The sequence below is a fragment of the Phyllostomus discolor genome, chromosome 3 (assembly GCF_004126475.2).
Source record: "Phyllostomus discolor isolate MPI-MPIP mPhyDis1 chromosome 3, mPhyDis1.pri.v3, whole genome shotgun sequence".
Lineage (NCBI taxonomy): Eukaryota > Metazoa > Chordata > Mammalia > Chiroptera > Phyllostomidae > Phyllostomus > Phyllostomus discolor.
Window position 1 is genome coordinate 139,882,929 of NC_040905.2, and position 14,259 is coordinate 139,897,187.

The 14,259-nt window shown below is 38.1% G+C and overlaps 1 protein-coding gene across 3 annotated transcripts in view; it reads left to right on the forward strand.

Annotated features, from left to right (window-relative positions):
* The first annotated feature begins 221 nt into the window (after positions 1 to 221).
* LINGO2 (leucine rich repeat and Ig domain containing 2) overlaps positions 222 to 14,259 on the forward strand; it is a 1,215,855-nt gene continuing 1,201,817 nt past the window's right edge. The window contains exons 1-2 of one of the 3 annotated variants that reach the window (XM_036021522.1): positions 222 to 1,431; positions 1,734 to 1,835. The gene's annotated coding sequence lies outside the window, so the exon portion shown is untranslated. Of the gene's footprint in view, positions 1,432 to 1,733; positions 1,836 to 2,127; positions 2,288 to 14,259 lie in introns of those variants that run through there. The other 2 variants (XM_028531934.2, XM_036021521.1) reach the window with 2 other exon arrangements.

Below are 14,259 nucleotides of genomic sequence, written 5' to 3' on the forward strand. Positions count from 1 at the left end.
GCTGCTAACGGGCTGAGTTTCCAGACTCCTAATCCCTCCCCTTTCTTTAGCTGAGTCTTTTACCTGCTACCGTCCAGTTTGCAGTATAAGCGTAGACCCTAAATTAAGACCAGTTCCAAAAGCTAGGCTTTACAATTTCCTAGACTGTTTGTTTCATAAAGATCTACGGGAGCTTCAGGAGCTTCTTGGGGAAATGTGTGAGGGAACAGGCGGGAAAGGCAAGATGAGAGGGCATTCTGTCCAGGGAACAGGGTGTAGGCTCCTCTATTCGAAGGACCTCGGGGAGCCCATTGGAACTCCCGGGCTTGCATCTGCAACCGCTTCAAAGCTTGGCGTGAGGAGGGGCGGAAGTGGCTCTGGAGGGTGGAGTTGGGAACTGGGTTCGCCTCCAGTCTGGCGTCGTAAATCAAGATGCGGGGAGTAACTGGCCTCAAGGAAAGAGCCAGAAAGTCTAGATGTCTGAGAAGGTAGGGACCTGGGAGGTGGCCGAACGGGCTTGGGGGCTTGCCGCGAGCAACTGCCTGTCAGCAACAATGCGAAAACTGGTGAGGAGTGGCCCAGTTCCCTCGTCACCTGCATCCTTGTAAACCCTGCCTCTCCTTGCGTCTCCGGTCTTCAGGTTCTCCTGCGGTCTGGGGAGGCGGGCGCGGGGCTGAGCGTGCGTGTGTTGCTGCGCGCTCCTGCGTGTGCGCGCGCCTGTGTGTGTGTGCGTAAGTGCGCAGCCCGCGCGCAGAGCTTGGCCATCGGGACCTAGCTGCCCGCCACCCGCCGCCAGACTGGTGTCCCTCCTCCTTGCAGCCACCTCCTCGAAAGCCTCCTCACCTAGTGCTGGTAACCCGGCGCCGGCCGCCTGCCCAGCCCCGCTCGGCGGATGCAGCCTAAGCTCAAAGTTTCCTTAGCCCAGACACCTTGGCAAAGGGCTACCCAGGGATATGGGTTTCTGAAGCTGTGCCTTGGACTGGTTCTTCTTACTGCACCTCTCCGCCTTGTCCCCACCCGATCCGAGCAGAAAGTAGATTTTCCAAATTAAAGGGAGAAAGGGGTGTGTGTGTGTGTGTGTGGTGGTGAGGTATTATTAAAAGAAACCAGGGCGGCAACAACTGAAAACATCCGCTTCTTTTCTGACCGATGCCCTGGAATTGACTGATGACGGGCCTGTGAGGTTAAAGAGAATGAAATAGAAAGCCAAGTTGACCGAGGAGGGGCTGGCTGCCAGCAAGGTTGTCCTGTCTCCGTTACTACACGGGCGTGAAGATTTGTAGGCGCAGCCAGTGCAAGAGCTTCAAATCGCCATCCACTCCTGATCCCCTTGAAAGGAAAAGCCGGCAGAGCTCAGGGAGAGTGAGTCACGAAAAAGCCTCTGGACTTGTGTGCGTCGCAGCCTTGGTTGGGGATTTTAAGGATAGGAAAGAGAATTAACAGCATCTCAAGGTAAGAAGCAGCAAAACCGCTGCCGGAATTGTCAGGAAGAAGAATAACTTAAGTACATGTTGGGGAGGGGATGGAGGGAGCAGTTAGGCCAAGTTAGGATATCTCTGGGCGTCACCAAGCGAATGTTTGGGGGCGGGCAAATACAGGAGTAGCCGGTGCTGCCGGGGCCCAGGTGGGAGGCAGCAGACACGAGGAAGTGTCCTGACCATACACTTTTTGGAAGCTACTGGAAAGAGGTACGGAGCCGGGTCGTCTGTCCAGTTTGATTTACAACGTGCATTTGTGTGTGTTCTTCCTACCAGATTTGTTTTTCTTTAGCACAGCATACCCACGCCATCGTTGTCATAGAGCGCTGCGAGCACGCTAGCGCCTCTCCGACGCGGGGTCAGGTGAGCCCGGCGTAGGTGGGCAGGTGGCGGCGGTGGCAGCATCAGGCGGGTGGTTTGCAGGGCGAGCGAAGAAGTCCAAGCCGCCGTCTGGCTGGCTCCCAGCAGTCAGCGTCGGAGCCCGGGCTCCGCAGGTCTGTTGCGATTCCTTTCGCTTCCGCTAGAGGCTCCCAGTGGGCACCGCGGAGCGGGTGGGTGTGGGGGGCCGGGTAGGCGGAGGGCGAGCGCTGGGAGGTAGCGTGCCCGCGGGGTGGCGGAGCGGGCGCGGCAGAGAGAGGTGAGCGAGGCTGCGGCCGGGGCGTGAGGCTGCGGCCGGGGCGTGAGCCTGAGTGCCGGCTAGCCTGCAGGCTGCGCGCAGAGCTGCAGGGACACGGGTGCGAATGCAGGCTGAGCTCGGAAAAGCTGTGACCTGAGCCGGAGACACTTTGGGGACGCGATCCTGGCCCGCGCCCTGTAGGCAGTCCCAGGAGGTAAGGTCTTCTTTCTATGCGTCCCCCTCCCCTGCCCAATCCCGGCAGTTTTCTGTAAATTCTCAACCAATTACCAAAGGTGGTAGGGAGTGGAGGGTGCGGGTCTATTGGATCTGTATCTAAAGGTGCCTTTCAGTCTTGTTCTGAGGAGCTCCGTGAAATGTGTATTTGAACTAATTCCTTATTTTGCCCGCTTCCCCAGAATATTGCCGGCTTTAAGGGAAGTTTTCTGCAAAGTGCCTGATGGCTGGCGTTTGGGCCGGGCTGCTCGAAGGTGAGCCAGGGAACCTGCTGTGCTCCCCTGAGCCGCAGTGGATTGGAGTGCAGGACTCACTGGGTGGGGTGTGGTGGAGGAAGGAGTACCACACCCTCTTCTTTCTCTCCCCTTCCTCTTCACTTGATAGTGAAGTCTTACCATAGAGGGTTTTACTGATTTCCTTTCCCAAGGGACTGGATCTGAGAACAGAGTAAAGCTGCTGAAAGACGTGGAGAAAGATAAAGAAGAGAAGGAAGTCATTGCCAGAACGTCAGGCCAGGAAAGAGGGCGAAGTTAAGCTTGTGGGGGGGGGGGGGGTTGGGGAGGGTGCAACCCGGGTAATAATAGCCTTAGAGTTCAGATTATTTGGTGAATTCTGATTCATTGAACATTTCACACAGTCTTTGGCATAATCCTTGTTCAAACCCACTAATAAAAGTAATTTCTGCTAGGTATTGCCTTGGGCACCAGTGGACACTGAATATGTTTGATGACTGTGTCTAAACAAACAAACAAAAAAAACCAAAACCAAAAACCAAAAAAACAAGTGAATGTGTTTGGTGTGATTACACCGTATCTGTCAGGCAGCTGGCAATTTTTTTTTTCTTGGCGTGTTGTGTTAGTGAATACCGTATGTGGTCATTTTACAATCAGTATTGCAATTTTAGAGTCCTCTAAAGGTGGCTCTTAACAAACAGGACTTGTGATATTAAATCTGAAGAATAATACTGAAGAAGACAGGAAATATGATGGGACATGGAATATTCTAGGAAAACTGAATAAAAGCCAAGATCCAGCATTTGGGAAATACTGGACCACATACAGAAAGAGTGAACAATATTTTTCAGATATGGAAAGTGATGCTTAACATTCTAAAAGAAAAGGCTATTCTTCAGTGTGCTATCATCATCATCCAGTAGTTTGCATTACTTGTAATGCAATTAAGAATAAGAGACAGAAAAAAAATGAAGTACTTCCTGCTGAAAACCAGTTAAATATCTTGTGTCAGGTATTTTGCCTTAAGAATTTAAATGGAATGGGTTGTGTATTGATGATGACTTAAGTGGCTTGATTATCACTTATATGTAGGGCATCTATTATATTTGATAAGGTAAATATGTAAGCTAATGTTATATAATAGGCGTAACTTAGTGGAATTGGAGTCAGGTCAAGTTACTGATGTTTTTCATTTAATAGTAACACCTAACACGATTTCCAGGAAGATTTATGTAAAGTTTGTCATTCACATATTACATTGCATAGAACCCTGTGTAGAAGGCAAGAATAAATATCTTGCTAAATCCCAAAAAGGATGGTTTATATTCTTAAAATTTGCTGTTTTAAAATTTTTATTACATGACAAAATAAATTAATTGTATAAATGTAGTTAACTGCGTGTGTAGCACAAATTATTTATTGAAATAAATTAACCAAGATATACATAGGGGCTCAATTTTTTTTCTGAAAGAATCTGTGTATATGATACACAGGAAATATTGTGATTCTTAACAGTTAATTGAACCAAACTAGTGAGGCTGGTTTGAAACCTCAGATTCAGTTTTAGGACTCAGATCTCTAAAGAATTTTTCTTTAATAAAAGTGATTTTAAAGGAGGACAGACATTGTGATGATCCAGGATTGCCATGGACCTGGAAACCCTGTGAGCCCTTTTGAAACTTCATGACAGGAATCAGATGTGATAGGACATCGTCTCCAATTACTTGGCTTGATGCTTCAATTAAAAACTGATTATTTTTTCTGGATCTGATAGTCATTGTGGTTGATTTCACTTGGTCTCTAGATATTCTGTGAAAGGACTCTAGGTGGAAATGTTTTCCTATAGTATAAGGAGAGGAGGTCATTATATGCAAAAAGGCTTGTGAGTTACTGATTCTACAATTTAGTTGCATTTTCTCATAGGCAGAATGCTAGATTTAAAAAAAGTATCAGTTTTCTGAATTTACGTGGATATTTCACTCTTTGTTGTAGCCCTTAGCCTCCGGACAATTCATTTATAATTTTGATAAGGAAGCATGTCACCAAGTTTCTTCCATGTATGGTTAGGGGCTACATTGGTGCTAACAACTTAAGAACTATTTAGTCATACAAGATCTTATTTCTTGGAAGGAAATCAATTGAGCTTAAAAAGATGTTTAATAAGGAAAATCAATTGAGCTTAAAAAAGTTGTTTAATTGTAAAAGAATAGGAGAGACAGGTTAAATAACAAGCAAAAGGTTTACCCATCTAACTGCATGTATGATTTCTTCCTTCAGCAACTATTTTTTATGTTAAAAAACCCTTTTCTATGATTTTTTCCATCCTCCCTTTTCTTTCCTTCCATCTTCCACCACCCCCTTCCTACTTTATTCCCTTCTTTTTTTCTTTCTCACTTTTGGTTAAAATATTCCCTTCAGAAAGAAATTTGTGGCAGTATTCAGGGTGGGGGAAAAGTAGGTTTACATTTGTGAGTATGTGAAATAGCGTTTATTCTTGTATTATTTTCCATATGGACAACTGTAAACCTAGTTGCCCCATCCTATATAGTTGGTTATCTTATAATTATCATTCTATAATTTAATTTTGAATGGAAGTTACTCTTAAAATATTGTTTTATTTATTTAAAAATTTTATACAGAAGAAACCTATGAGAAAGTGGGGTTGATTCTTTAGGAAGTATAAACTATCAGTTGATGTTTATGTCTTACATTGTGATGCCTGCTGTGTCTCGATGCAACTTGACTGGCTTGTTTCTGGCAAGCACACATGCATGGAGCATAGTCACTGGAGAGAGATGGGCTGCCTTGCAACATGGTGCATTTGTGCTTTGAGTGACTTACTTCTATTTAGCTAATAAACTCTCCATGTGCAAAATAGTCAACATAATCAAATCTGAAGTGTTCATATTACACAAATAGTTGAGACACACTTGTCAGTGTGGAACTGTTCAGAAATTAGGAACCCTTTTAAGGAAACCCTTAACTCTAAGTGTTTAGTAAATATAACAACTTTTTAAATATCACTCAAAATACAATTGCTGAATGGTTCTTAAATGTCCTCAAGAGAAAATCTAATGTCCAAAAATCTCCCAAGAGAAACTAAATTCTGTCCCACTGGAAGACAGCATGAATAAGTAGAAAAAGAACTGAATTAGGTACCAAAAGATGTGGGTTCTACTCTGTCTCATGACTAATGGTATCACTTTTGAAAAGTTTTCTTGTTTTTCTTAGGCTCAATGTCGAGTAATGTAGAACGGGACATTTAATGTCTATCCACTAATTTCTTATGCTTAAAATTTGACTAAACCTGGATTTAAGCTTTGGAAAAATAAAAATCTTTCAGTTGCTAACCAAGTATATGTAAGGCATTATAACAGTTTACAGAGGAGTATATTAAATATATTTAAGGAGTATCTATAAAACTTATGGAACATTTTGATATGCATTTGATAAGAGGATTTTTTTCTGACAGAGCCATTAACAAGTGTCATGAGAGAAAGATTTAAATGAACATATATCTATGTGAGATGATTTTTCTAAAAGCTATTAATATAGTGCAAATTGTGTGATGCTCACTGTGTGAAGCATAGAAGTATATGTGGGCATCTGAGCTGTGTTTACAGTTGTGATGATGAAGAAGAGGAAAAAGGAAAAAAGAGTAAGTTACTTTTGAATAATAAAGTTTAAATTCAGTCTGCCCATTGTTTCAACAACCTACATGTTTATTCTTGTGTGTACTTATTATGATACAAAAGCAATTGCCATTGATTTCATTAGGTTAGTTACCCAATATCTTTAAACACTTAAAAATACAAAGCTTGTGAAATGTTAATATAGTGGTTTAATTTGTGAAGTTGCACACAGAAATAGTGCCATATATTAGTTTTTGAATTTTTTTTATTGTTGTTCCAGTACAGTTGTCTCCATTTCCCCCCACCATTCCTCCCCTGACCTCAGCCATCCCCACCTGCCACCATTGATCCTACCTGCCTTTGGTTTTGTCCATGTGTCCTTTATAGATGCTCCTGAAAACCCTCCCCTCTTTTTCCCCCATTTTCCCCTCCCACCTCCCCTCTAGTTACTGTCAGATTGTTCTGTTTCAAAGTCTCTGGTTATATTTTTCTTGCTTGTTTGTTTTGTTGATTAGGTTCCACTTATAAGTGAGATCATATGGTATTTGTCTTTTACCACCTGGCTTATTTCACTTAGCATAATGCTCTCCAGTTTCATCCAAGCTATTGTAAAGGGTAGGAGCTCCTTCTTTCTTTCTTTCTGCTGCATAGTATTCCATTGTATAATAGTACTACAGTTTTTTGATCCACTCACTGATGTGCACTTAGGTTGTTTCTACCACTTGGCTATTATAAATTGTGCTGCTATGAACATTGTGTTGTATAGGTTCTTTTTAATTGGTGTTTCAATGTTCTTAGGGTATAGTCCCAGCAATGGAATTGCTGAGTCAACAGGCAGTTCCATCTTTAGTTTTCTGAAGAAACTGCATGCTGTTTTCCACAGTGGCTGTACCAGTCTGCATTCCCACCAACAGTGCACTAGGGTTCTCTTTTCTGTACAACCTCGCCAGCACCTGTTGGTTGTTGATTTGTTTATGCTGGCCATTCTGACGGGTGGGAAGTAATATCTCATTGTGGTTTTAATTTGCATTTCTCTGATGGCTAGTGATGCTGAGCACCTTTCAGATGTCTCTGGGCCCTCTGTATGTACTCCTTGAGAAGTGTCTGTTCAGGTCCTTTGCCCATTTTTTAACTGGGTTGTTTTCTTCCTGAAGTGGAGTCTTGTGAGTTCTAGAGCAAGGGACATAACAGAAAGAATAAACAAATGGGACTTCATCAAAATAAAAAGCTTTTGCACTGCTAAAGAAAACATCAGCAAAATGAAAATGGAACCAATTGTATGGGAAAATATATTTGCTAATGATTCCTCGGACAAGGGTTTGATCTCCAAAACATATGAAGAACTCACAAGACTCCAGGAAGATAGTACCCTAGATTTTACAATGGAATTTGCCTAGGAATGCTGATAGTCCATTTGTCCTAATTTATTTCACTGACCTAGCTGCTAATTATATTATTTATAGGTTATTTTCATCAGGTGAGTTAGTAAAAAAAGTAAAAGGTAGATATTAAATGACTCATTGATTTGAATACAATTTTAAAAGCTCCATTGAAATAATTATGTGCTCTTTTGATGAAATATGAGGCCTGCTAGGATTCGAGGCTATAATAAATTTTGTTGCTTTTCTAAAGGTGTTCACTAGTTAATATAAAGAATAGCCTTTCTCTGCTGATTTCATGGATAAGTCAAACACTATTTTGTTCCCCAGAATTTTAGTGTCATTGTCAATAAGAGTATTGTCAATAAACTAAGAGTGTTTGTTTCTAATAATATTAATAACACAAAATGCAAACCTAGATATAATAGACTATAGTATCAAATTGTCTATAAAGTGATAATTATTCCCTTTGTAAAAATCATTACCAAATTTCAGTGTAACAGAAATATATGCTGAAATCTGACATTCCCAGCACATTTCAGTTTCTTGGTGTAGCACTAGAGAGTTTCTGAAATGGATTCTAAATTGGACTGCATAAGAGGATTTTGTGTCTTCATACAATCTCATTCTATTATAATGTAACTGTGGTTAGCTGCAAGAGATCTATCTAGTAGCCAGCATGAAGGGGAATAATAAGAATAAAAACAGTATTGCTCCTGGTATACTATGGGAGCCAACATAGTACCCTGTAATAAATGTTGATTTTGAAATGGTGGGCTTCATTTGTCAAAGGGAAAAAAGCTTTTTCCTCTTAGTGATTTTTTTACTGGATTTTGCTATAGTAACATATTTATATATTTAATATACCAGGTGTTATTATATATTATACAAATGTGTTTTACTGTATATTGTATATTTAACATATGTTACATATATTGTTCTATTATATTTCATGTATGTATACATATACACATACATACTTTATATACTGTATCCTTATATACATTTACTGTGATAGACATACACACAGGCAACCTTTAGTCCTTGTGGAGATAGGTCTTTGTGACCTACTGCTTAAGCATACGCTTATAGATTGCAAAGTGTATCTTTTTATGATTTGCCTTTCATTTAATTTGTGGATAAATGCTAAAACTATAGCTTTGGTCTCAATTAGTTAAATTTATATCAGTTAATACTCAACTATTTATTGATGTTACAGTGTGATTCTGTATCATGGTCAGGATATAATGATGTATGTGAGTTGGTCCTTGTTCTGAAGAATCTTGTGATCTTGGAGAAAAGACAAAAGTGGATGGCAAGCTAACAAGAAATGGAATAGCCTATCAACTCATTCAGAAAAAAAATTGTTATGTATCTATACAAAACAACAATACAAAATTGTGTCACCAGGCAATTCTGAATAAAGTGAGAGTAGCCTGGGATTCATGAAAGGGGAGGAAATGGGCTGATGTAGTGGAACATAAATAAACAATAAATACATAACCTTACAAATACTTGAAGCAATGCAAATTAACACAGTAGTGACTTGCTGATCAGTTGGGACAAAGATGAAATCATTGATAGATCCCATGTGCTGGGGATAGGTTGGGGAATTCACACACACACAGGGCTGGCATAAGTAGTGCCTGCTTGAGTGTGGTTGGTAGGATAATAATATGGGTATAATAATTTATATTTTAATTTGAATATCTCACCTAAAATTTCATATGGTGTGCTTGAGTGTGATACTATTATGTGACAGAATTACATGTCTATGATTTTATAATAAAAGAGTTTGTAATAAAAAGGGGTGTTATTTGCACTAGGCCCTCTGTGTGTGTGTGTGTGTGTGTGTGTGTGTAATTGAAGGCATTTTAAACTGGTTCATCACATCTGGAGTGAAATTTAAATTACTATTTTTAGTACATCTATTATATTATAAATGTTCAAAATAATTGTCTTCATAGTTCCTTTTCTAGGAATTTATCCTCAGAAATGCTCTTCTGAATCTTTGAAGATATTTTGTGTACTCACAAAAAGAAATGTATAGCCTGAATGGTTTCATGTCTTTCAAAGGAACTGTATTTATAGTTAAAACATTTTTATGACAAATGAACTGGTGAATAACAGACAAACAAAATAAGCTATATCCCTACCTTGCAATAATATTCAGCAATGGAAATGAATGAAATACTGGTACATGCTACAGCACGAATAAAGCCTCAGAAATATTGTGCTGAATGAAAGAAGTTAGATACAAAAGTCTGCATATTATATACTTCCATTTATATAAAATGTTCAGAAAAGCAAATCTACAGAGTTTGAAAGTAGATTGGTGTTTGCCCGGCACCTGGAGTGGGGATGGTGAGTGCCTGCAGCTGGGACAAGGATTCCCTGAGGATGATGCAACTGCTCTATGATCGGATGTGGTGAGGTTGTATAAATCTGTAAATTTACTAAAAATCATTTAATTGTTTGCATAAATGAGTATACTTTATGTATCTCAATACAGCTGATAAAAATACCACAACTTAAAAAAGATACCCCAAGGTCTTCCAACGAAGCAAGCCTCAGCCACAGATGAACTCACTAATAAAATTTCCTCAGCATTTAAGGAAGAATAATATCAAATATATCCACTCTTTTTCAGGAAACTGTATAGGAGGGAACACTTCCAAACATCCTCAGAGACCAATGTAACCCTGATACCAACACCCAAAAATGTCATTATGAAAATAGAAAAGTAGAGACCAATACCCTTTATGAACATAAACATAAATAGTATTAACACAATTTAGCAATATATATCAACAGTATATAAAAAAATAATGCATATGGCCAAGTTGGGTTAATTCCAGAAATGCAGTGTTGGTTTCAGATTAGAAAATTAATTGGCATAGTTTACCATATTAACAGAGTAAAAAAGAAAAACTCTTGTGATCAGCTCAGTAGATGCCACAAAAAGTATTTGAGAACATCCAACACTTACTCTTGATTAAAAATACTCTTAGCAAATATTCTGTGAGAATAAAGAAATTCAGCTTCACATAGAACATCTGTAGTAAAGCATATGGCTGATATAAGACTTAATGGTGAAAGACCAAATGCTTTCCCTCTAATCGTAGGAACAAGGCAAGAATGTCCACTCTCATCACTTCTACTCAACATTGTAATGGAAATTTTAGCCAATGAAGTGAGGCAAGAAAATGACTCCAAAAGGCAGACAGATTATAAAGGAAGAAGCAAAACTATTTAAACATGTAGTTATTACAACTGTATTTGAGCAACAATAAAATAATTAAAAATTAAACGTGTTTATTAAACAATTAAAAAGCCCATATATCCTATAGGAATATAATTAAATAAACTTTAAAATACAAAATAATTTCTATGTTATTTGTTTAGTAAGAAGGTAAATGAAATTTAGTTCTTTAAATACCATCATGGTAAGATCTCTAAGATACATTGTGGGGGGAAATGTGGTTGTAGAACAATAACTTAGCCAATGGTACGCGGATTTATTTTAAGCACTAGGATAGGCCCTGGGTAATAGAGTGTCTTAGGGAAAGGGACAGAAATTATCTTGCATTAGAGAGACTTACAGGCTAAATTGGGAAAGGACTTATAATCAACTGAAAGCAACTAAATGTATATTGAAAATTTGTGTTATGTGCACATAAGAAACTAAGTAGAACATCTTACATCTTGTATTTACCCATGAGGATTGGGAGAGGGACAGGAAGATTTGCCTAAGAGGTGTCCTGTACCTAGTAAGCACTCAGCAGAGGACATTTTTTTTTTAAATAATAGATGAATCTAAATATTCTTCTTTCCTACTTCACCTTTTTCCCCTTTGTATCCAGTAATTTATCCATCAACTTTCCAAGGAATACATACCATACTTTCCTACTACACTAATTTTTCTTGTATTATTACACTCTTTTCTCATTTGGAATAATTGCCATATCATCACTAGCATTGTTTAGAATTCTTTACAAACAAGTGCATCATCCTAAGTATTAGGGATTCATAGTCGCCTAATGCAAATCATTATTCATTTATTTAATTTAACTGAATCCATTTTCTACATATTTACTTTTCAGTTTCTTTTTCATTTTTTCTGATGATAAAACTAAAACATTCAAACCATAAAATCACTTACTGTTAGAGAAATACAGAGTTTACAAAGTGAAAGAGCTTCTTGGAGCTCCCTTTTCCCAAGACTTTGACCAAGTAGGAAGCCACATTGCACAGGAACTGAGAGAAGAATGAGACTCAGTACTGTGTGGGGAAGAGGCAAGAGGATTAAGTGGTCAGAGAGACCAGAATAGCCTTGAAAGGATAAATGTCAAATGGGAATTTTTCAAGTATAATGTTATATTGTACTTAATACAATGTCACTGCTTCCTGTGATTGCAGAATCACATAAGCCTTAGTGACAATGTGATTGGATTCCTGGTAAAGGCTGATAACAGATTATATTTATGTTAAAGTTGGGAAAGCAATACCAAATAGCCAGCTCATGTGGATAAGAGGTTACTATCAGGTATATGCAGCAGAGAGGTTCTTCCATTGGATCTTTCCAGTGTGTCCTTCACCATCTAGTCCATTTACCCTTGTCATGGCTATATACCTTTCAACATACCCCCTTCAAGTGGTTGTTTACCCCCTTCAAGTAGATGCCCTTAATCGTTAGAGTGCATAGCAGATTATTTCATGTGTCTGTACATGACCTAATTAATATTTTTCATTGTTTTCCATAAAGACATTCTAACTAGCTAAATTAGGTTGATATCACCCTATTGTGCATTCTTTCCTAAAGAACTTTTTGATTGAGATAACTGGATAGCATTCTAAACATATTCATATGTTAGTGATCTTATTTTAGTAGATGCTAAAATTGGGAAGGAAACATTTATATTGTAGGTGATGTCTATATTCAAAATTCTCACAGGGCACCTCATGAACTTTCAGTTAGACTGTATCTTTGCCAGAGAAACTATAAACAGCATTAAAAATGAAGTATTTTGTCATTTATTACATTTTATGTATAGATAAAGTGAATGAAATTAATGTGAAATATGAAATGAAATAAATTCTACATATTATTTATCGGTGCTTATATCACCTAGCAAAATACTTAGGTCTGGGTGATGGGTGAGAAGAGGTAGATTGCATGACCGTCCTGTTGGGTCTGGGGCTTCTGCTCCTGTTCATTTATAGGTGCCCCTACTATGGATTTTGGAGAGGGGTAATGAAAGTAAAGCTAAAAGCATTACTCTTAGGCTCAGAAAAGAAGGTTCAATGATTATGTTAATGTAAAGTTGAAGAGAGAATATGCAGTTTGATATAGTAAAAATCATTTAAAATTACAGCTTTATGGTTAATAAGCAGATGTTTTGTTGCCAGGAATGGTACAAAGCCAGGGAGAAGGTATTTGCATTTTGGAGGGATAATCATTCCTCTTTCCATTTAGCTCTCCTTGTGGGAGGAAAAAAGAATATAGATATCACATATACTGATTGCTTTATAAGAATAAAATACTAATGAATTTAATTAATTTGTACAAAGATTTGAATGTTGGAAATAGTCTTTAAAAATTAAATAATCTAGTACTTACCAGTGAAACCATTCCAGTTTTTATACATCTGCAAGTCTTTGTATGTTGAGGTCCCTTCAACTGAAATAATGTTTGCATATTATTCAGGCAAACTTCTATAATCCTTTAAAAACTAACCTAGTATCATATTCTCAATAAACTATTTCAGAATCTCTGGGCAAAGTGCAGTCTCTCTACTTTTACAAGCTTTCTTTGTTATATATATTTTTAAAAAATATATTACTCCTTTTGCTCACTGTCTGATCTATCTTTCCAAACCTTGTGGTCCTTGAGGGTAAAAATTATTATCTTATTTGTCATTGTGTTTTTTAATATTCTAGAATATATAGTCAGTTCTTATTAAATATTTTTTGAAATGAATTGAAATGTGATTTTTAGACCACTTAGTTTAAAAGTATATCTAAAACCATTACTAATGCTATTTCCAGTTGGTGTAGGACATAGTGTGTAATGATTAAAAGTTTAAATGGTGGATTTGAAATTCTGACTCTGCCATTGGCTGCTAATTATTAGGCCTTGAACAATCTCTTGATTTCATGAAGTGTTAGCTTTCTGATATTAAATAGGGGTGATAACATTTTCTGCCCTGCACATCTTACATGGAGCTTATGGTAATAGAATAGAAAATGAGTAAAATAAACATGTATACTCAGTACCTGTATAAATGAAGTCATTCCTGTATTAAATAGATAATGAAAAGCCACTGATAAGATAATCTTAAGTGCAATAATGTGTATCACTGTTTGAAATGAAATGGGGGATTTGTACAGAAAAGCAAAAACAAAATCAATCAACTAGAATTCATTTCTTTCTATGGGATTTTTACTGCTTTTTTGTAACATAGTTTCCTCACATTTTCATATCATATAAGTTTTATTTTATAGATTATGAAACTAGGATTGCAATACAGATCAGACAATTGCAGTTTAAAGACCTCATTATAGATGGATCAGCTGATAAATTTCATTAGTCATTTACAATTTGAAGGTTGTTGAGCAACTACTTTGGCTCTGACTAAGGTCTGATTTTTACCATCTCTCCCAATTATAGCAGATTTGCATAAAACAATCAGTTTTCACTTCTTTTTA